The sequence below is a fragment of the Aphelocoma coerulescens genome, chromosome 15 (genome assembly GCF_041296385.1).
Source record: "Aphelocoma coerulescens isolate FSJ_1873_10779 chromosome 15, UR_Acoe_1.0, whole genome shotgun sequence".
NCBI lineage: Eukaryota > Metazoa > Chordata > Aves > Passeriformes > Corvidae > Aphelocoma > Aphelocoma coerulescens.
The window spans coordinates 1,586,175-1,608,453 of record NC_091029.1 but is presented as its reverse complement, the minus strand read 5'-3'; the positions used below and the strand labels follow the sequence as shown (position 1 = coordinate 1,608,453).

At 45.0% G+C, this 22,279-nt stretch overlaps 1 long non-coding RNA gene across 3 annotated transcripts in view; it reads right to left on the bottom strand.

Moving 5' to 3' along the window:
• The window catches only part of LOC138119157 (uncharacterized), a 187,318-nt gene that overhangs the window by 55,571 nt on the left and 109,468 nt on the right, over window positions 1–22,279 (bottom strand). The window lies entirely within an intron of this gene.

Sequence of the window (22,279 nt, the reverse complement as noted above, 5' to 3'; positions counted from 1 at the left end):
GTGCTGAGGTCTGGCCATGTTCTGTACAGTAAAGGGGAGGCAGAGGAGGGGAGCCTGGCCTATATTTGGAAATCCCAGGGCTGCCAGTGGAAAGGGATGGACAAGAAGAGAGGATTATGCGCTCCTTGTGCAATCACTGCAGCCACTGGAGCTTTTGTGGGAGTGGAAGTAAACAGTGCTGAGTGCCTGAGCGAGCAGCCTGGAGCCCAGCTCTGCAGCCAGGTGATTTATGGAATATTTGCTTTCCCTGGCCAGCCAGCCAGCAGTTGCCTTTAAGCTGCCATCATTTCTGTGTCACTGGAGAGTCTATTATTGCTCCAATCTCTTACTCATTTTCAGTCTGCTCTTTCTGATAATGGAGGGCCAGACAGGATTCATTACAGCGAGACTGTCACAGGGCTCCTACAATGTCTGCCACTAGCAGGTGTCTTTGGCCTTGTAAATCCTTTCTCTACACATGCCCAGGTGGCCCAAAATTGTATTAAGCTGAGTAACCTGGTGCCTGCATTTTCTTAGTGTCTTCTGCAACATCCAGAACTGGACCCTTCATCCACCAGGAACCTCTCCCAGAGCTGTGGAGCAGCGCTCAGGCCACTGCAAGGCCTGGGGCAGCCGAATAAAACTGTCTTGTTCCTCTGGGATAGAGCACAGGGCACTTTGTCTGGGGGACATCTGCTGCCAGCTGATCAGTTGTGTCTTCAGACACCAAAGCTGACCCGAGGCTCTTTCTCTCCTGTCATTTCTCTCAGAAACAAGAGGGAAAGATGGAAGGGAAACCAGTGCGAGGGAGCGCTGCAGTGCGGTCTGCGGGAGCGTACCTGTGCTTCCAGCAGCACAGGGCCGAGCTCAGGGCCGTGCATTTTCAACAGATGGCACTCAGGAATGAGCTGTCCTTCCAGCCCCTCCATGGTGGGGCTGAGGATTGTCCCTGGGGAATGACTGACCCCTGGGATCTGGCTGGCAGCTCCTGCTGGAGCTGAGGAGTTGCCGAACTTCTGTTGGCCCTGCCCTGGGAGATGCACCTCATGGCTCAGGCTGCACCACCCCAACCCCAAAGGGAAGCTGAGCAGTGGTTTCTGTGCCGTGCTGGGTTCTGTCCCACAGCTTCACACAGCACTGTGCTCAAAAGCACCCGGGTCTGCTTGTTGCAATACTGAGCTTGTCGCTGCCTGGTGAGCTCTGTGTGCCCAGAGTGAAGCGTGTTTATAACGCAGATTTGGGAAACCTCTTCCTCCAACTGAGCTACAAACCCTCCCAGTTTCTAATGCAGCTGCAGTTTGTGCCAGGCTGCAGCAGCCACACCAATGGCAAAGTCGATTCCAGCACAAACACAGCACGTGTGTGTTCATCCTGCTGGAAACTGCAGTGACTCCTCAATATATGAGTCTCAGTGCCATACTTTCACTAGCCTTATCTCAGTTTGCAAGTATCTGATGGCAGATATTAATTTCCATACCAGAATAATTCTTATATAACTGAGAAATTCCTTTAGCATAATTTAGGAAGGTTGCTTAGCTGGTATTTACAGCAGCTGCAGTAAATCCAAGATGCAGCTTCAAACACAACTCACAGCATCTCCCTAAGATGTAACCTAATACTGTCAGGAAGTGTCAGCTTTAAACAAATAACTCAACACAACACTGTACTAAATAAAGATTATGACAATCTAATGCCGATCTTCAAACTTGAGATGTTTAGACACAACAGAATTGATTTTTTTCTTTTTTAAAAGAAGGTCAGGCAGAAAAACAGTATTCCAGAGGTCAATCAGTTCACAGCCCCCAAGCATATTTCACTACATCTTGAAATTTCACAACAGAGAAAACATTATGACCATTTATCTTGTCCTGCCGAGAGTGGAACAAGAAAGATGATGCAGCACCTAAGTTTTGGTGAAGCAAATAGCAGAAATTTCACTGCTTGTAGGAAATAATCCCCCAAAATCGCAAAGTTACACTGGGTTAATTTAATGATAAAGCCCACAGCTATTGCATTGCCTTTTACTGCATTTAACAAGATCATTTATCTTATTATTTCAGTGTAATCATCTTCTATGCTCTATTTTCACATACTATCAGTGTTACAGTGACAACCACAAACCCAAAAACCTTTAATCCCCCCTCATTCCACCACAGTTCATTCCTCAGCAGCCAAAAAGGGTTAAGACCTAACCCGAGGCAGAGCAGGGAGGGGATAATGCCAATGTCCCACAGCAGCTCGGTACCAGAACCAGAGCCTGGAGCCTTATCAGTGAGATAACACTGCCCCAGAAATAAACCCCAGTTGTGGGTAACTGGTGGATGAGCACACACCAGTTTGCAGCAGGGACCAGTTACAGGCCCAGGCTTTCCCATCTCATCAGAACTGCTCCCTGTCAAGGGGAGGGATGTGTTGGGAGACATGTGTTGCCTTTGGAGTTACTTGAAGAAGGAAGGAAAGGGGTCAGCAGTCCCCTGAGGAATGTGGGTTTGGAAAAGAATGTGAAAATTCCTCATAAGAGGACTTGAGAAATGTTTGCTATCCGGGAAAAAAACCCCAACAAACTAAATCCATCCCCCAAAAGGACAGAATTCAATACTCTGATAACTATCAGATTCTAGTTTAATGGCAATGACTGCACTGCTTTTCAAAGCAAGGTCTCCTCTTTTCTCCCACTCCCACCTCTCTTAACTTGATTAATCAACTGTAAAGACTCGAGAGAGGCCTTTTTGCCATTTTAAATGCGTTTACCTGGAAAGTCAAAATGCACTCTGTAGTGCTCCACAAAGGCAGTTCCAGAGGCAGCAGAAGGGAAGGCAACAGGTGCCCTGCACTGCCCAGCTGTGACAATTTCACGGGAACAACCACGGGAGCTTTGTTTGGAAACGTGCCCACTTGCACCCTCAGCCATTTCCACTAAAATACCAACCAAGGCTGAGCGAATAAACACCTCACTGGCATCCCTGCCTTCCAAGGTACCACAGGCCCAGAGCCCCAGAGGGGAGTCCTAAAATTCCATTTGTTGTGCTCAGATTACATTATTTGAGACAACGCCTTCACCAAGATACACATCAGGATCTCTGAGGTGAAACTTCTACAAAACACAAAAAAAGGGAAGTTTTCTCCTGCAGAACAGCTGTTCTCCTTTACCTGTGCCTCCAGGAACAGGGCCATTTTATAAATAGTTTTCACTTCAGCAATTAAGCAAGATGTCTTACCAGCAAGCAAATGTTTCAGCAGCCTGTGTGATTGCCTTAATAGAGTTCAAACACTCTCCATCCCACTGCTTTTATCCACCAACCTGGAATTACATCCCTGTTTCTTAATGCTAAATGCAAATTTCATTTTCTGATTTGTCCCATCTGCCCTCTGATATCAGATTTCTCCCCCTTTGTCTCTGCTGTGGTAAGGTTGTGGTAATGACTCGTGGTTAACCACATCTTTAGATACCACTTTAAAAGCTGGCCTTGGGAAGATGGTGTTGCAGAGAGGAAGAAGGATAATAAACTGTGAAGTACATTATTATGAGACAAGGAACAGCTTAGGTAAATAATTAGTGTCTTGCCTTCTGCCATGACAAGGTGTGAATCAGAGGTGACTTGTCCTGCTTCAGCCAAAAACAATCCTTCAAGCATAACTCACACATCCATGGGGGGGAAACAGATTACGGCCCGTGCTGCTGTTTGTTTTTTATTCTCCTGGCTCTGCAGAAAAAAAATATGATATTCCAGCTGACTGGAACCCCTGATGGAATGCAAGGGGTCATAACAAGTGTATCAACTGAGCAGGTCTCTCCCACCACTGGAAAAAATAGAAGGGCTGCTTGTGCCAAAGCCGTGATTGCAGCAATGTGAAATCATTGCCCTGCCCTCCTCAGGGAGCTGGGCAGGATCTCAGAGCCTGCTTCAAAGGGCTCTGCGATGGCTGAGTGCCTCCCACTCCCCAGGCAAGGTGGGCTTGTGCTGCTGATGTTAGTGGCTAAATAATGGGGAAGTGATCTCGTGCAGAGAGTGTTCGCCTATGCTTAGTGAGATTAGGGAAACAGTTAATTGTGTGTCTTCAAGACATCACTGGCTGGTGGAGAGGGGAAATTGCTTTTCCTTCCCAGCAGGGAGAGCACACCATTGAGGGATATTGACCTCACCAGAGACTGGGCAAGGATAGAACAGCTTTTCCTCTTGCACATCCAGAGTGGAGAAGCAGGGACAAAAGAGAGCACTGAAGAAGTGACCAGAGCTGTCTGGAGCCCCCAGCAGTGGCCACTGGCCCTGGCCCTTTACAGACCTGGTGGCCTCTGACTGACCCTGCACCATGAAGGTGCAAGGGTTTGGAACAAGTAACTTCTGTTTTTTCTGGGTTTTTTGGTATTTCTGCAGTGCTGATGCTTCTCTGGACAAGCCCTGGAGAGTCTGCAGAAGTCCTGGCAGTGTAGACACGATGCCAGGTGGGAGCCAGCCACCATCAAACACCATAAGAACCTGGGGAATGCTTTGGGGGCATTTCCAAAGGCATCCAACCACTCCCCTTTGCTCCCCCTTGGGGCACAAGCAGAGCTACTGAGGCCAAAAACCAGCAGGGAGAATAAGAGACAAGGAGTTCCATATTTTCATATTAATGCTAATATTTGTAAATGATCGTGCTCTAATTGCTCAGGAAACTGTTACTTAAATGTATATTCCATGAGCAAAGGAAGATAAAACAGGCATTCAAGGCACATTTGGTTTGCACTGAATTTAAAAAAAGGAATTATCTCTTCACTTGAACTGGTTTGCTAGCCTGCAAAAATGCTGTAGATTCCTGAACCTGATGCATAATACTCTTCTGTGATTAGATTATTAGTTTAATGAGTAAAACAATCATCTCAATGTTTCTTTCTGATTTTGCTGCATAGATTAAAAAAGGAAACAAGCTGGGAAAGGGTCATACATGAGCAGCTGGGTTTAACTTAGGAATCCATCAGAAGCACACTTTAGTAGGCAACTGCAACATCAGCCACTCCCTAAGAGTCAAAAAAAGGTGTTTTCAGTACATAAAATAAGACAAGCAAACTCCGTGTTCTGGACTGAAAGGGCAGTGCTCTGTTGGGGTAGGGTGCAGTGAGGAACAGGGTGAGAAGAAACAGTCAGAGGTGTGTGTGACCATGGAAAAACAACAGTCACAGGCAGGAAACAACCTCAGAGGTTTCCTGCTCGGATCCCGTTCCCAGGATGTCGAGAACCTCCTGTTTCCTGTGATTTCCTGAGGAAGCAGGAGCGTGGGGACGTGGCTTTGCTCAGCTTTATGGATGATGCCTGCAGCGCACACACCTACACCTGCAGCCTCGTGTAGGAATGTGTTCCTGACCCTGAAACAGTGCCTGGAGGGTTGGAAAGAGGTGCTCAAAATCCAGAACACTTCATGGTTTTAAAATATCTTATCTGGGCAACTGAATAGGCAGAGCTCTGGTCTTGACCTTGTCCATGTCTATGAGTTATTCACTGTACATGATTTCCACTGTGCTGGACTTTCACCACCCAGTGTCAGCAGGCACCTCTTGAGCCTCTGAAAATCAGTCTGAACCACTGACTGTGCCTCAGGGAGAGAGATCACTTTATTTGAAAAGAAGACTTGTTAGATTTCAAACTGAAATTTCCTGTCTTCCGTTTTAAAAAAGAAGAAGAAGCAAATGCTGCAGAGGTCTGGGTCCTTCCTAACTGGCAGGAACATTGTCAGAGTGCAAAACTTCTAAACTCCAGTGCTCTGGGACGAAAAAGACTAGACTTGGAACTATTTATAATTATTTAATTGGGACTCTTCAGTTGATGCTGCATTAACACTTTGCATAATCTAATCTCTGCCTTACAGAAGTGCTATTTTAAGCTCTAAAATTTCATGTGGCAATTTTCAGGATAAAGAATTTTGATTGTAATGATAGAGCAGAGACTGGTTGAGAAAAGTGACACAAGACAAGAATGCAAAGCTGTGGTTTCCCTCCCTGGCCACAGCTTTTCTCTTGCACTGTGCTCCACAGCATAAGGAACCTGCAATTAGATTAATCCTACCATTGATTCCAAAAGGTTCAATGATTAAAAACAACTGTACAGAACCAACATTTAGAAGAAGAATCAAACACAATTTATGCACCAGTAGCTTTGTTAAAAAACAGGGAAAAAAAACCCCACTCAAGCCAGAGGAACAAGCCCAAGGTTTAATTTATATAAATTGCAGCCACCTGCTCATTCAATTTCCAAAAGAAAGATTTTCCTGCATGCTCTAAATCAATTTCTCCAACTAAAGGAATCTCTGGGAGTCTCACTCATTTAATCTTCCATCTGAGGTTGCCAACCTTTCCCCTTAAGCTGTAGGTATGATTAGTAAATTAGGAAGTGATTACCTTCACCCAACCAACCTGTCTCGAGACAACCAGATTCATACATCCACTCAGTGCAACAATACAGAAAAAATGGATAAAGGCAGGAAACCTCACTGCTCTAATAAAGTATTGATTGTTAATGTTGGGAACTGGATTAGTGCCTGAGGAATAAAATTCTGACCTACAGCCTGGGGAGCTGCTGGGACCCTCAGCCTGTCAGGATCTCTCATCTGGCACTAAAGCATTTCCACAATTTCCAGCTGATTGTCACCAGCAGAAAACCAGTGAGCGTCACTTCAAAGCTCCAGCAGTCAGTGGAAATAATATAAAGAACAGATCAATGTTCCTGGTTTGTAAAACCACTGAAATGAGGGCTTGCTTTGCTGTGGTTTACAGGAACGGGCTTCTCCACTGGCATCTGGGTTTCTAAACCCACTCACCAGGGAATTACACCATCCAAAGTGCTGCCCAAAGAACCAGGCAAATGTGGTTTTCCTCTGCAGGTAACCAACTGCCCCAAGCAAGCAAGTTTGTCTTTGGTCTGGAGCTGCTTGCAGGTCACCAGAACATTTGGTACTCAGTTATTGGGCCAGAACCATCCCTGGTGTAATGCCACAGACACACAGGGAAAACGAACACTGCTGATCTGTACATGTCTTTACAAAAACTTTTCAAATATTTCCTCAAAAATATTCAAAATGTGCTGTCTTGGACAGATCACTCGTAGCAGGATATATTTAGGAACCGAAGGATGCAGGACTAGGACTGACAAATTTGGACATCTTTCTGTCACTTCCAATCACAACTCATCGTAACAGAGGAGCAAGGGAGGAACAGGATTGGATTTACAAGCCATTGTTATTTTATGTCAGTTGATATTCTCCATTGCTGCTGCTGCTCGTGACTCAGATTTCTTTACTATTTAGATACTTTATTCCCTAAAAGTGTGCAAAAAGGGACCCATTGCCAAGAGCTTTTGCAATTTAAAGCAGGCTTGTGGCAGAACTGGCAGAGTGAACGTGGTTCTTTCCTGCTGAGCTCTCACATGTGTCATCAGGATGGGAAAAGTTAAAGAAAGGATTAAGGAAAACATGTCCTTCTCTGAATCTGATGTGCAATGTGCCATCCCTGCCTGTTACACACACAGCCAAGTGCCCAGAAATCTTCATACCCATTAAACAATAACCATGCCCTGCCTGGGAGGAACTCTCAGATTCTCTTTGCCCATCACACCATGTCACAAACCCACACCCTTATGAAAAAGCAGGGCTCTGGGGTCTCAGTTATCAGAGATATTTAAGAACTTCAGGTATCTTTCCCCCTTTTTTCAATAAAATTTTGCAGGTGGTAGAGCGTGTGGGGGGTGAGAGGTAGCGCCTCTAAACTTTCCTTTGCATTTTAATTAAGCCTGAATACTAAAAGTTAAAAAGCTATTTGCTAAGATTAGCATAGTTTTTAAAAACTGTCAAAACAAAATCAAATTAGGCGACTTTCTGTCACAATTTGCCTGTGAATGGGTACAGTGAGTGAGGTCACATTCCCCTGCTGCAGATGGGGGTCACTCCCTCACTCCAGTGGAGCTCAGAGCAGTTCTGGCCAGGTCTCATCCTGTGTGGCCTCATGGAAACCCTGGAAAATGCCTTTTAACACCTGATAGGGGGTGCTTTACATTCTGACTCGTGTGTAGTTCAGTATCCTCATTTATATTGCATATTTGGTGTTTGTGGCTGATGAACCCGAGTTACTCACTAACATGAATGGAATGTAAGTTGTTTAGCTGGGCAGACTCAGTTTGTGCTGCGTTGTCCAGCAGTAATTAGATGTGGGATCACTCCTGGTTCTGCCTAAGAAGGGAGTGGGACGTTAAGAACTCAGAGTTGAGGGATTTTCTGTTGTAGCCAAGGATGCACACACTGAAATCAGGAGTGGCCTTGCCCATGGCTTGTTCAGCAGTAGATTTATGATGATGCCCAGATGTACCTTTGAATCTAAACAAGACCATTACCCTAAAGCAAAAAACATTTAGTTTTGGAAGAAAATTATCACCATTTAGAATTTTGAGCTGACACTTCCTCCAACTATTTTTACAAACAATTTTGTCACAATTTCTCCCTATTTATTTATTTTTTTTTAATTTTCACAGTGCTGGGGTCAAATCTTACCAAGAATTTTAGTGAATTGCTTCCCATTTCTCAATCAGGCCTTTACAGTTTTATTTCCCCCTTGTACAAAATCTTTGGCATTTCCAGCTCCTACAAAAACAGACAAGAATTTGGAGGGCTCTGCTGTAAATATGCAAGCTGAATTCCCTTAAGCACAAGCCAGTGAAACTTGGATACTGCTGTTCCACTCCAGTGCTCATCTCATTTGCAGCCCAGGCCATGACTTCGGATGATTTTTTTTAAAGAGCAAAATGACAAATAATTGCAGGTAATGCCATGCAACTTGCCATGAAATCAATACAGCAAAGTGAGGGAGGAATACTAAAAGCAAGAGTGTTTCCCTGTGTGTGGTGGAACGTAGCACACAGCAGATACGTTTAAGGAATAAAAACATTTGACTGGATGATAAGACATTTGCTTTTGGTCTTAAGGACGTTATGCCACAGCTCTAGCTCCATCAGGAGGCATTATATCCTCATGTTCCATCCCTGTTCTCTCAGGGCTTTCACATTGGGCTGTTGAATTGGAAAAGACTTGACCATAATCTCTTATAACTATAAATACCAGCACAGTGCAGGAGGCAGGGAGGAAAGGACACACGGTAAAATAAAACCATGTTGAGAATCACGCAGCTGCTGGAAAGGGCAAACCCCAGCTGGTGCAGAAATGAGTATGTTCCATTTCTTTCAGGATTTGCTTTCATTACCTTCATAATGACTAAGCCTCCATTTGGTTTTCAGGGGCTTTTGAACCTAGAGCACCTAAATATTGTATTTATCAAAATATTTATCACTGAAGATACTGATCCCACTGCCAGCAAGAGCAAAACCTAATCTTTATGTCAGCCAACAGCAGGGAATAATGTCTGCAACCCCAAAAACCCCTTCCACTGGAAAGGTCAGAACTGGCTGTGAATGTGATCTGACAGAGCAATGACAAAAAATGCCCCAAACCCCTGTGCTAAAGCAAGAAAACCACTCTGAGGGATTCCCACTGCTACTGGAGCTCAGACACAGCTTTATTACAAAGCTGGGCAGAGATACAAGGCTTCTACATCCACCCATAATCTGTGCATAGAATCACAAATGATCAGGGATAGAATTAAGTTTAATTAGACTGTATTTGGAAATCTCAGTTTTTGTGGACAGAAGGTACTGAAGAAAAACAAATGCCTTGTTTTTAATTCACCTTATTATGCCTTTCATTTGTAGCACATACTCTGCAGAAGAGCAGAATGCAGAGAGATTTGGGCAGCGCCCAGGAGCTGCTGGGTATCTGCTTTATTCTATTTCTTTTCACAAACTTGAGGCCACTTGAGACATGGGTCTGATGTCCTGGCAGGAACAGCATCAGAGAAGCCTGCAAATGTACACCCGTGTAAACCTGGGAGTTCTTAGATCCAGCATCAGATCTGCCACTTGTTGCGTTCAGAAGGGAAAAAAAAAACCAGTCTGAACCTTCATATTGGAAAGCAAAGGTTTCTTTAAGAAATATCAGGTTTAAAAATATTATAAAATACCCACTTTCAACTTTTTTTCCCCTTGCACATTAGGCCAAAACACAGAGGGAGAAAATATTACAGTCACCTAATTCCAGATTAACTATTTCTCACCTAAGGATTTTAAGACCAAAGCAAAGAACTCTGTGACCCTCCACACTCCACAGGATTGCTTTGGAGGCAGAGGACAGGTCTCTGAGGAGAACCCAGTCGAGAGACTGGGGTTTGTATGAGAGGAACCTACTGGAGGTGACACATTCCTCTAACAAAGCTGTGATCTCCCAGTGCTTTCCCATGAGGAGGAAGGTTCAGGCAGACTTGAAAGAGGAAAACGTGTGCGAGGGAATGGACATGATCTTCCTGCAGACGTGGGATGCAAGTTTACCCTTGTTTTCAGAGGCAGCAATGATTAATGGAGTACAAGCAGAGGAGACATGAGTGAACTTTAACAAACTCTGGAGCAAGCTGAGAGATATGATTTGTGAGCTGTGTTCTCTCTGTGGGCCTTTCCCATCTCTGCATCATAAATATGCACGCTGGCTACAAAATGAGACAGAGAATTCTGTCGTGGCCTTAAAATCTCTGATCCTCCTCCCTCTTCATCTTGCCTGTCTGTGCATGTCTTGCCCTCTTCTCTGGATAATTTATAGGTGTGTTCTCTTTATAAGCTAAGCTGGAGGAAGGAGCACAAGAACTCCTTGTTGGGCACTGTGAATGCCAATGAACTCCAGGAGCCAGCTGCCACTCACACATCTCCTGTTCCTGCCAGGCACCATCTAGGTAGGGCACATGGCAATTTTCCCATCTGCCCCGAGGAAGGAGCAGTTTATGGCTGCCCTGAGAGGCACATCAGGGATTCAGTGGTACCCCAACCTCCCGTTCCTCGGATGGTTTTCTGTGGAGCAGCTGACCTCTCCTGCATGCAGCTACTTGAGCAGGCTGCAGCAGGACTGGGGAGAAAAGCTCTGCACCCTCCATCTCCTGGGAGACTCCTGCAGCAGCTCAGCACTCTCTGTTCTCTCCTCAGGAGCTGCAACCTCCGAACAAGGCACGACAGGGGCACACAGTGTGTCTGCACTCTCCCCATGGTCCCAAAATGAGCCTGGGACAATGTTTACAACAGTATTTCCTGCTCACAGGCTGGTAACTCCATTTCCCTTTTGAAGCTCCCCTTTTATCCCTGCTGGGTTTTGGCTGTAGGCAGAGTTCGTTGTGAGGAACAACCCCAGGACCCTGTGGGCACTTCTCATCCTGAAATCATTGCTGCAGAACAGCAGCTGGAGTGTAAGAAAAGAATGGTCTTAGCCCCAGAGAGGTGCTGGGATCCAGGCTTTGGCAGATGGGCGTCTCCAGAGAAAGATAATCATGTACCAGCAACAGAGAAACAGCCTGGCCCTGCTTTTCTGGGTGAACTGGGACAGGCAGGGGGGAGCTGACAGAGGAATTGGTGGTGCTGCGGGGCAGTGAGAGCTGGGACAGTCACTCTGCAGCGCCTGGAAACGAGGGCCTCAGCACCTCTCACCAACTAATTAAGCTCAGGGAATAATGCTTTGCAAATGAGGGGATTGATGTGGGTTTGGTACAAGAAACTGCTCTTCCCTGCCTTGGTCGCTGTACAGCTTGAAAATATGATTAAAAAATCCAAAAAGAGTCTATCCCTGCTTGTTCATTCCAACCTAAGTCAGCACAGAGCCTCATTGTCTTCCACTTGCAAATTTAGAGCCTATAGTCACTTAAAACCCAAATCAAACAAATACTGATCTATTACTGCTTAGCAGAGCCAGAGTGAGGAGGTTTCCAAGTGAAAAAAGGCTCTAAAGTCGACAAGTGAAAACAGAAATTGCACCATAAAGCCTTTTTATTTTTTTCCCTGAAAGAAATGATCAGGAAAATATTATCTTGCTTGAAATATAATTGTCATTTTTAATCCAGCTATGTAAGAGAATACGATCCATTCAGATGGAGGGCCGTTTTGTCAACAGATTGTAAACTAATTTAAAAAAAAAATAGAAAAGGACCCTTTGATTTTAAACTGTAGATAAAAGTTAAACCCACAAAGCAGCTGAGAGGGAGCAGAGCAATCAATCATTGCCTGACTTCCAAATGCAGCTAATTGCCTCCCGCACCATCTTAGCACTACGGAACAAATCAGAAATCAAAAGATATTTAATGTCAACGCATCTAAACTATAGCAGTGGTTTTCACCAAATTATTAGAAAGCAATGTTTTTTAACTCAGCAATGGAACTTGCATCAGATTCCAGCCTTGCCTAAGCTTTGGCAATGCACCAGGACAGTGAATGGCAGCTTTGGTGCCACTGAGAATATTTCAGTTCTTGGATTTCAGAGACAGCTCCGTTTCCTGGTTCACCCTCACTCAGCACCTAAATAAAGAAATTCTGTCCCAGCTGTGCTTTCTTTCCCTTCACATTTTCCAGGTATCCCAGGACCAGTGCATGGGCAGGCCAAAGGTGTGAGGTGCAGCCCAGTGAAGTTCTCGGTTGGTTTCCTCTCTTTTCCCCCCTTCCCTTCCGAGCTGTTTCTCCACGTGGCACTAATGATTGTTCAAGGAATAGAACCCCAGAGTTGTAGATCTCATGTTACCTCCCGGGCCAGTGAGTGGCATTGACACAGTGCAGTGGTGAGAATAAAATCCATTGAAATTCACTCCCAAAGTCATGGAATATTTTGGCCGTTGGAACCCCCCCCCCACCCATCTCTTGCACACAAAACGTGGTTTAGAGGAGATTTTTCTAATTAAATGTTTTTTTCCACAGGGACATGTTTACGAGTGACCAACTTTTGCCAAGGAAGGGCTTGGGAAAGGGAGCCAAATAAAACGAACTGTGGTGCATAAGGATTCCTGTCTTCCACCAGGCTGGAAGTTTCCTGTTCTTTTAGGTTTTGAAGTGCATGAGGAAGTTTTGGGCTCTAAGGAAATGTAAAGGTCTTCGTCTCTCCCTCAAGAGAAGTAGGTACCTTTGTTTCTTTTGAAAATGCAAATATTTCTGAATAACAGAAAAATCATTTTCTGCCTGTTTCTGCCAGCTCCACACTTAAGATTTCCAAATTTCTTCCAGCAGAGGGCTGTGGGATGCACACCACACCTCCCAGGCAGCTCATTGCAAGGTTCTCGTAACCAGCTGTGCCTTTCACCGCAGGGACAGGTCTGCTGCACTCTGAAATGGAACAAATGTTTAGCCAGGAATTTCCATTGTTCGTAGGAGCTCAATGCCCATTTTATTTCTCTTAGTGCCTTCCTTTCAGAAGTGTGCATGGTGCAGGCACCTGCAGCTGGGTTTAAAGCAGTTTGGCTTCACACAGGCAGTCTTTGTTCTCGGCTTTGTTTCAAGTAGAAAAGTGAGTTCTGGGTTGGTGAAATATATCCAAGATATCAAAAGATGGCAATTATTTAAAAGCAGCAGTTTCCAAATAACGTTTTTACAGCACAGCATTAACTCCTTGGCTGTTTCTGACATTAGATCACGTTTTGGAGACTTTGCAGAGATTGTGCTTTGAACCAAGGATGACTCAGTCCTCACTGAGTCCAAAGCCTGGAGCAGGACAGGCTGTGTGTGGGGCAGAGGGCAGGAGTTACAATCTCATTTCCTGTGGTTCCCATCCCACTTCCAGCATGATGGTTTGATATTTGCAGTGTGCCAGAGCACACCATCTCATTCAAGGGATCCTAAAGGTGCTCTGCTGCCTGTCTCCTCTCCAAAACACATCTAAATTACACCAAAAGCCAGGGAACAAGCACAATAAGACAGCAAAATCTCCTATAAAAGCAGTGAAATATGTGTCAGAAAAGAAAATAGGTATTAGCTTCAAGATTTGGAGAAGTTAGCAAATAACAGCGCAAATGGGGTCATGCCCAACAAATTAAATTCAACTGAAAGTCCTCATTCCATTAAACACTTTGGTGGGTGGAGTGCCCTCCTAATCCTTCTCTCCTGGAGTACCTTCAATATCGTCCCCTCAGCTCCAGGGGAGCCAGGCCCATGGCACAGCCAGAGACAGGCAGCACAGACAACACAGAAATTGGAGCTTTTCTCCTCTGGGCTTTAACTGAAGCCCCTGTGAAATGTTTAGAATGGTGCCTGACCTCTGGAAGGTCAAAGATGGGTAAAATACATGTCACAGGCTTCCTTCAACACCTTTGGCTGTGCAGGTGCTCTGGGAAATATTTCTTAAGAGAATGAATTAATCAGCATCAACAGTTCATTCAAATTATTATCTTCTCAGGGTGGAGGCCCTCCACAGATTTTCTAGGAAACAAGAAAGCAGATTTTTTTTGTCTTTGTGTGTGTGTGTGTGTGTGTGTGTGTGTGTGTGTGTGTGTGTGTGCGTGCGCACCACACCAGGTTTTGCACAGCTTGGCAGCTTGAGCAGACTGATATTATGGCAGCAATTTTTTAAGTTTTGCACTTCAAAAAAAAAAAAAAAAAAAAAAAAAAAGCCAGTCTCTTCTGTCATTAATTTTCTCACATTTTTTCCAAAATGTGATGGCTCTTTAGCACTCTGCTTTTTGTTGTCATATTCCCAGTCTAACTGACGTTTCTGCCAGGTCTGGGGGGCACGGCCAGCACACGTTCTCAGGCTCAGCACACACCTACCAATGGTGTCAGCTCACACACAGCGAAGACAAGATCATAGAAATTGGAGTCAACAGAACAAAACCACTCAAAACTTGCTTCATCATCCTCTGAGATCAACGAGCATCTTTTGATTGGATTCAGCAGGTTTCAGGTCAAGCCCATGGGTGGATGCTCAGTGTTTCTAGCCCTTAACCATAACATCAGGATGTGACAGAAAATCCCTTTGGTTTTTTTTGGTACAGGTTAGTCAGCTGCTGCTACGTCTTTTTACTTTACCACTTATCATGTCCTTTGATGCCTGGAGACTGCCCCTGCCCCAAGAACTCGTTCAGTGGGAGAATCAAACCCGTGTCCCCGGCTCTGCCTCAGCTCCCTGCCCTTCCCCCACACTGATCCTGCACTTAATCCCTGCATTAACAGGAGTGCTGTCGCTCATCTCCCCCCCTCATGCAGCGAACAAAAAGCGCATCTCAGAGGAAACAAACACCTCCAGCAGTTTAAAGCTCCACTCGTGTTTGCGCTGCACGAAAAGATGAACGGCGCTCATCTGAGATCAGCAGCTGATGTAAGGTAGGTCAAACACCTGGGGCTCAGAGCTCTGCAAGCCCATGAAATATGAATGTGTTTGCCTTGCAGAGGATATTCAAATAGCTAAACGAGGGTTTGCTTCACCTCCAGCACCTTCATGTGTTTGGTGGAATTCCCCTGACGTGCATCCCCATGTGCTGAGGTAAATATATTCCTAAACACAGGGTTGATTGTAGAATAAAGGAAAGCTCCTTTTCTGACGGATGTTGCTCAACACAGGGACAATCCCCTGTTTGGTGTTCGTACATCTTTTACTCTGGCTGGAACAGGAGTTGACAGTAGACACTGGTGTTACACCAAGAAGTCAAATTTTCCCGGTGATAACCTCCACACAAAGCTCCAGCTGCCTTTTAGGGTTTCAGACTATTTGAGTCAGTGGGAAAACCTGCCTTCAGTGGGCTTCTCTATCAGAGCCCTCCAGAGACAGCATTTCCTGAAAGAAAACCCAGCAGATTTAACACAAACAGCCCTCTGGAACTGAACTTAATTATTGCTTTGACAAGCCTGTACTTCTTCCATTTCACCACAGACTTTGTGAGAAATTCTGTGATGTTTCCTTTCTCCTGCAAATATTTAAACACATGCACTATTTCATTATTACTTTCCTCTAGCTCTCTCTCTTTTTTTTTTACATTTCCCTGCACAAGATATATGCCCCAAAGGGACCAGAACAGAACAAGGGTAAATGATAGCTTATTAAAAGAGGAAAGGGAAATATTCCTCTGATTACTTCTTTGCTTCTCTGTCCACGGTTATACCCTGCTTTCATGGCTCTTAATGAGCAATTTTATCATGAACTGCAAGGCACTTGTGTGACACTGTTGACCTGATTTTGGTCAATGCTGTGCTGCAGAGGCTCCCAGTCTTACAAGGGAACTGCCTTTTCCAGTTTAAATACGGGTGTATAATGGGGTGAACATGGGCCAGCCTGAATGGGAATTCTGTCAGCACACAAACCCCTGCACTGGAGACTGGATGGACTGGAAGGAACAGAGGGAAGTGAAGCATAATTAAATATGCAGGAGCTATTTTTAAACCTATTGGAACAGAAGACAATTGAATGGAGAAGAGCCAGGAGAGATTAAGTCCTGTTGGAGATGGACAAGAGGAGCTGGGTATCGAGGGGATGGAGCCAGTGGCCGTGCGTTGGGATTTGCGAAAAGGTCAGGAGCTTGCAGCAGCACAGACCGGTGCAATCGAGGGAGAGATGGGGTTAGCAAAGATGGTGGCAGCTGCAAAGGGACCACACAGCCACGAGAGCTTCAGAAAGAAGAGTGAATTAAGGAATAAAGACAAGTTCCTAGAGGAAAACATGAATGAAAGAAATCGCAACGTGGGGAAATCACGGTCTGGACGTGCTGGCTGCAGATCTTTGGGTAACTCTGGTAATAAGGTGGGTCTTTAATGGGCTGGTGCTGAGAAAGCTGCTGTGCTCTCCACCTGGGGAGCACTAAAGCAGCACAAGGGCTGTTACCAGCCTGTGTCACACTGATCTGGGAGCCTGGCTGAGGTTACCTGTGCTTTCAGGTGTCAGCAGCACAGGATTAATCCAGCTGGGACAGAACTGACACCGTTACACACAGGAACTGGCTGTCTGCTCTGAGAAATGCATCCTGATGTGAATGTGCAGTTTGTCCATCAGCACAGGGCTGTGCTCACACTGCTGGGTAAGAGCTCAGCTCAGTGCTGAGCCACTTCCAGCAGCTGCAAACCAAACTGGCTGTCCTTGGTCTTTCCTTAATCTTTGAGAAGACACAACGCGACTGGAGAAGTTCTTTTGATGTCAAGCCAGTCCAGCAGGCAGTTTTTAAGCTGTAGCTTGTTATCTCCAGGCAAAGTGAAGCTCACACTACACGGAACAGGCAACTGCAAATTGGGAAGTGTAAATGTGCTCGGGAAGGGGATGCTGAGGCATCACTCCTGTTCTGTGCTGTCCCACGCAGGGTAAAGCAGGACAGTGCAGTGGATGTGGGGGTGAGTGTTCAAACTGGGATCCACCTCAAACCAGTACCAGACTTCTCCACAGCCAGGAGAGAGGAGGGAAGGTACTTCCAAAGGGTTATCCCTGTGTTTTAGAAACCTTCCCTGGGCTCTTGAAGGAGGCTGGGTGATGTGCACAGAGTATTTTCAGATGGCTGAAGGTAAAGAAGTTCTCATCACTGATCTGACACCAGCACCTCTCCTGGGTTTGGGCTCCTGTGCACAGCAGGACTTCCCTGGGGTCACTGCAGACACTGCACAATCAATGCTGAGCTGAGCAAGAGGACAGATTTTTGCCAAGAAACCAAAGCCAGTGTGTTGTGTCCAAAAGAACCCTTACAAACTGCTCCCTGTGATTCAGTCTTTTCGTACTTTTAGAATTGAATTACTTTTTTACTACTTTTCCATCCATTTGATTATTATTGGTTAACTCAGTGAGTACAACTTGCAAAAGCAAAGAATTACAGGCTAAATAACTTTGAAGTAATTTTCTGGACTTTTCAGTTTGGGATACTCATGGAACTAAGCACAGAAAATTAGGAACTGCTATTTAGTTATTTTTTATTCAAAGGGGATCTTCATCAATTAAACCTCTTATAGATATTTGGATGAACGATGAAGTTTGTAGAGTTTATTCCAGAACATAAAAATAGATAAAGGAAGAAAACCTATAAAATCAACTGTCCTAGGGAGGATAAGTAAAAATGGCAAGCACTTAAATTTTCTTTTAATAAACTATTTAGCAATATTTATTTAATGATTGCCCAATTCAGCAGCTATAACACTCTTTAATAACTCATAAAGCATATTTTACAGCAGCCATGAGATTTAATGTCATCACAGTGGAAAGAAAATCTATCTTGACATGAAGCTTCTGAAAGCAATGGGAAAAAATGAAGCTGAGGTTTCTGGATGGGAAAAATATTTTTTTTTATTGAGGTAAATGCTTTCTATCACCTTCTTTGTCTGTGTACTGTAGCCAGGCAGCTATTATATGCAATTTGAGTCTGTCAGTTGAGGAGTGTGATGCATATTAGAGTGGGTAAAAGTGGTTGTGAGCAAGTTAAATTTAGCCCTTATTACCTGCATTATGTTAATGCCTCTGGGTGCTAACAGATTGAAAGCCACTGTGATAGACACTGTACAAGCACAGAGCAAGACAGGAGTCATTCAGGGCATGGGCTGAATCAAAATAGACAAGACAGAAAAAGGGTAGGAGGCTTGGAGATGAAAGCAGAGAAAAATAAAGAACGGCAGAGCCGAGGGAAAAAACGGCTTAGGAATTTTTTTTTTTTTGGCAAAAATATATTTCATCTATAAGTGAACATTTGTCAAAGCCATGAAATGTTTTTGGGAGCGATATTCTTCCCTGGGCATGTGAAAGAGAGAAGAGAGACCAGCTAGTGCAGAGCCAGCTTCGAATCTCATCTTGTAGGATTAAAAGATTTGGATCTTTGGTCTCCTAAAGGAGTGACCTAATGACTCTGACCTCATGCTGTGGTTCCTCCAAGACGTTTTCATGAAGACAAAACAGTGAGGCTTTTCCAAATGCCACAGGATTTCATGGCATGAGAAAAAGCTTTTCAAGCCATCTCTCACCAGGGACATCACCCTGTACCCCCAAGGGGCTCCATCCCCAGGCGTCCCCAGAGCCCCGTGCTGCCCCAGGGGACTGTGCAGGCTGACACTGTTTGTCTTTTATTGCTTTGATCTCTCCTGACCATCAGAACAACTGCTCCCTGTGGAGCTTAACTGTCTGTTCAGACCCGATTAAGCAAACAGCTGCAAATCTGTAAACTTTAATTTAAAGTACATGTGCAGAGACTCTGTTTTTGTTAGGAGTTGGAACCACTGGTGAAACAGCTCACTGACAGCTCTGTCCTGAGTTTAACTCCATGTTCCAGGTATCACCTGTAGCAGAGTTTTACACAGCACCTCAAACCAAACCAAAATTACCTGGTAGGGTACTCAGATCTATTAATGACCATCACTGAGCTGTGAAGGGCTCCAGTGATAACTCGAAGCTGTGATAAGGGAGGGAAGGAAGAGGAAGCTGATGCTGGTCTATTGATTACAGGTATGCACTGTTTTATTTAACAGCTAAATCCTTGCACAGAATGATTTAACACAAGGAAACACACAACATGCATGTGTGTGGGTATCAGATTAGTAGCTGACAAACTCTCTCATACTGTGGCTTTATTTCTTTGGCCCTTCCAAAATTTCTGTGTTAATGTCCTTTCAGGTGGCTGCTGCACGGTGACAGGCAACAAGAGCATCCCCATGTCTGAGAAGCTGGGATGGCTGTCATCACACAGTGGTTTGAGGCTTCTCTCTAGCCCTGCATTGCAAAGATGTTAAAAAATGCTCCCCCAGGAACAGCCTCATTCCTCAGTGCAGCAAACAAAGTGCTGTCATTTTGGTGAGTTTTGTTTTGAAGCTCCTGCAAGAGCTGATGGCATGCCTGAAGGAAGGCAAATATCTCTGAACTGTCTATGTTTCCCCACAACTCCTACATTTCAGTGAAGAAAAATTGAAACTCCTTTCCCTGCCCCTCTCCCATCATGTTTGTGCTCCCTGGCTGCCTGGGAGGCTGTCTGATGTCACCACAGGGTAAACGATAAAAACAGATGCATCAGAAACATTTTCCTCTGGCAACTTAATTTTAACAGTGTTTGCAGCTTTACTGAGCTTAACAAAGGCAAGGGAAGGCCTGATGGGTACAACCCTGCGATCTGTGTCTTGGATAGATCAATGGGAATGTGCTTTCTGCAGCACTGGAGTACAAGGATGGATGGAAAAGGGATATGTCAGGCTTGAGTATTAATGCTTAAGCTTTGATATTTTGTCACTTTTCTCCACTTTGTCCAACGCTGTTGAAAGCCATCTATAGAAAATCAGCTTCCCTGGGCATACAGCACCCAGCTCCATCCCTCCCTCTGACAGAGCTGCACCTTGCTTGTCACAGCCATTGCTGCCATCCTGCCCAGAAACGTGGCAGCAAGAACAGCTAATTGCAGCCTAGGCCCCAGAGCAGAATGAGGTCTCAAACCGTGGATGTTTTTTTAATAAGCTCTTTTTTTTCTCTTGCTGTCAGGCAGGTGGAGGTTTCTCCAGTTTGCTGATGAACCAATCTGAGCATGGAGCTGCCCTCCCTGCTGAGGTTGGCTTTGCACCCTTGCTTGTCCCCAGCCCTGCAGAACCCAAACTGTCCTCACCCATCAAACCTCCCAGCTCCTTCCTGCTCCCAGCCTGGGTGCCTGAGGACAGCATGAGGAGAATGAGGGCAAGACACAATTCCAGTGCCCTGCCAATTCTGTGCAGGAAATAATTTTCCTGTAATTAAGTGCTGATAACAAAGAAAGAAGCCTTAGTCTGGCCAGTACCTTTCCTTCATTGTCAATTCACCTTCCTAAGCAGCTCCTTAATTTTCCTATATTTTTAGAGAAGTGAATTAACAAAAGTAAAGGGTTCTAATGAAGTAGTCACATCAATCCCATGTACATTGAAATTAAAACAATCCTGCAGAGCAAAGCATCTGAAACTGCCTCAGTTTGGAGCTGAATTTGTGCCAGCAACAAACAAGTTACACAGCCAAGGTGAGTACCAAGAACATTGCTTGGCAATTTTCTCTAGCAGGTTATATGGCCCCTACTCATATAAAGGCTCCAAGGCTTTAATTTATTTGTCCTCACAACATATTACACTGGGGAGAGTGAAGAAATATTTCCCCATTCATTAGTCAGAGAGGAACTGAGAGACCAGAGCAACACAGAAAATATTCAGCCACTTACTTCCCACTGAAATGGCATTAAGGGGCAACGAGAACAAGTTACATGCTCCCATAACTTATTTACCTATATTGCTATTGCCAATAAGACTCAACAAAAACATACCAGGGAAACATAATCTGAGCATCTCCTGTGCAAGGAGAGCTCAGCAAAAATACATCAGAGCAGATACCAGACACCCTCTTTCATTTGGCCTGTCCCTGACCCTCCATGTTTCTTAGTGACTGATTAATATTTATGCAAACCACCACTTCAATTAGAAACCTAGTGGGATTAATTGGATGGAAAACTACTCGCAAAGCAGCACATAAAGGGAAAAAAATAATCAAAGAGAGCTTTTCTCTCTTTTGTCTACTGCCACCAAAATAACACAGGCGGGTAGAGGTTCGGCACAGGGATGTACCCCCTAAAGTGTTTCAAACTAATAACCTTTGGAATGGGTTTGCAGCCCTGGAGCAGCAGCAGGGATACACGAGGGAACAAGGTTTGATTGAAGCTGAAGCCTGGCTCACGTGCTCATTCAAGCAGCCAGCTCTACAACAGAATGTCACAGGATCACAGCCAACTCCTACACTCAGAAAAATCTGTTTCCATTAATTTGCCCCCTCGAGCCCACAGGCAGTGTGAGGCTGCATGAAGTGGACGTGGTGCATTGATCCTGGGACAGCAGATCCTCGGGAGTGCGAGCAAACTGTGGCTTTGTGGCCACTCCGTGGCTCGGCCGTGGCTGTGTGGCCGTGCCAGGCACTGTGTGCATGGGGACAGCAAGGGCCTTCACATCCCAGCTTTGCTTTTCTGCCACCAAACTTCCAAAGGGCATCACACAGAGATTGCAGTTAATGCTTTGGGGGGGTGTGTGTGGCTGAATCATGTTTGAAAGAACATGAGGAGGAAAAACAGAGAGCCTCAAGTGACCTCAGGATGGAGTAAAGGTCTTGCTGCAGACTGCATGCCATGGAATTCCGTCTGCTTCCTGACTACCTTGCTCCTGCAACACATCTCCTACAGATCACAGACCTTCCCAGCAGCAGGAAGCTCAGCATTTCAGGCAGGAGACTTCACTTTTCCAAAGAGCAGTAATTCACTAAAGGCACCCTCTCTCCTAGCTTTGCCTGCTGGTGCAGCTCTCCCCCAGAAGGCAGAATCCCACTGGGGCAGACCTAGGGCGGCAGAATTTTGCCCAGACCCACCAAGTGCTGCACAGAAAAGAAGGGAAGAAACTGTTTGCTGTGGGTTTTAGTTTTAGTCTATATTTAGACAATGGCTTAACAACATTTCAATTGCAAGAGAGTTGTGAACAAACTACTTTCATAATACACAAACTCACTAGCA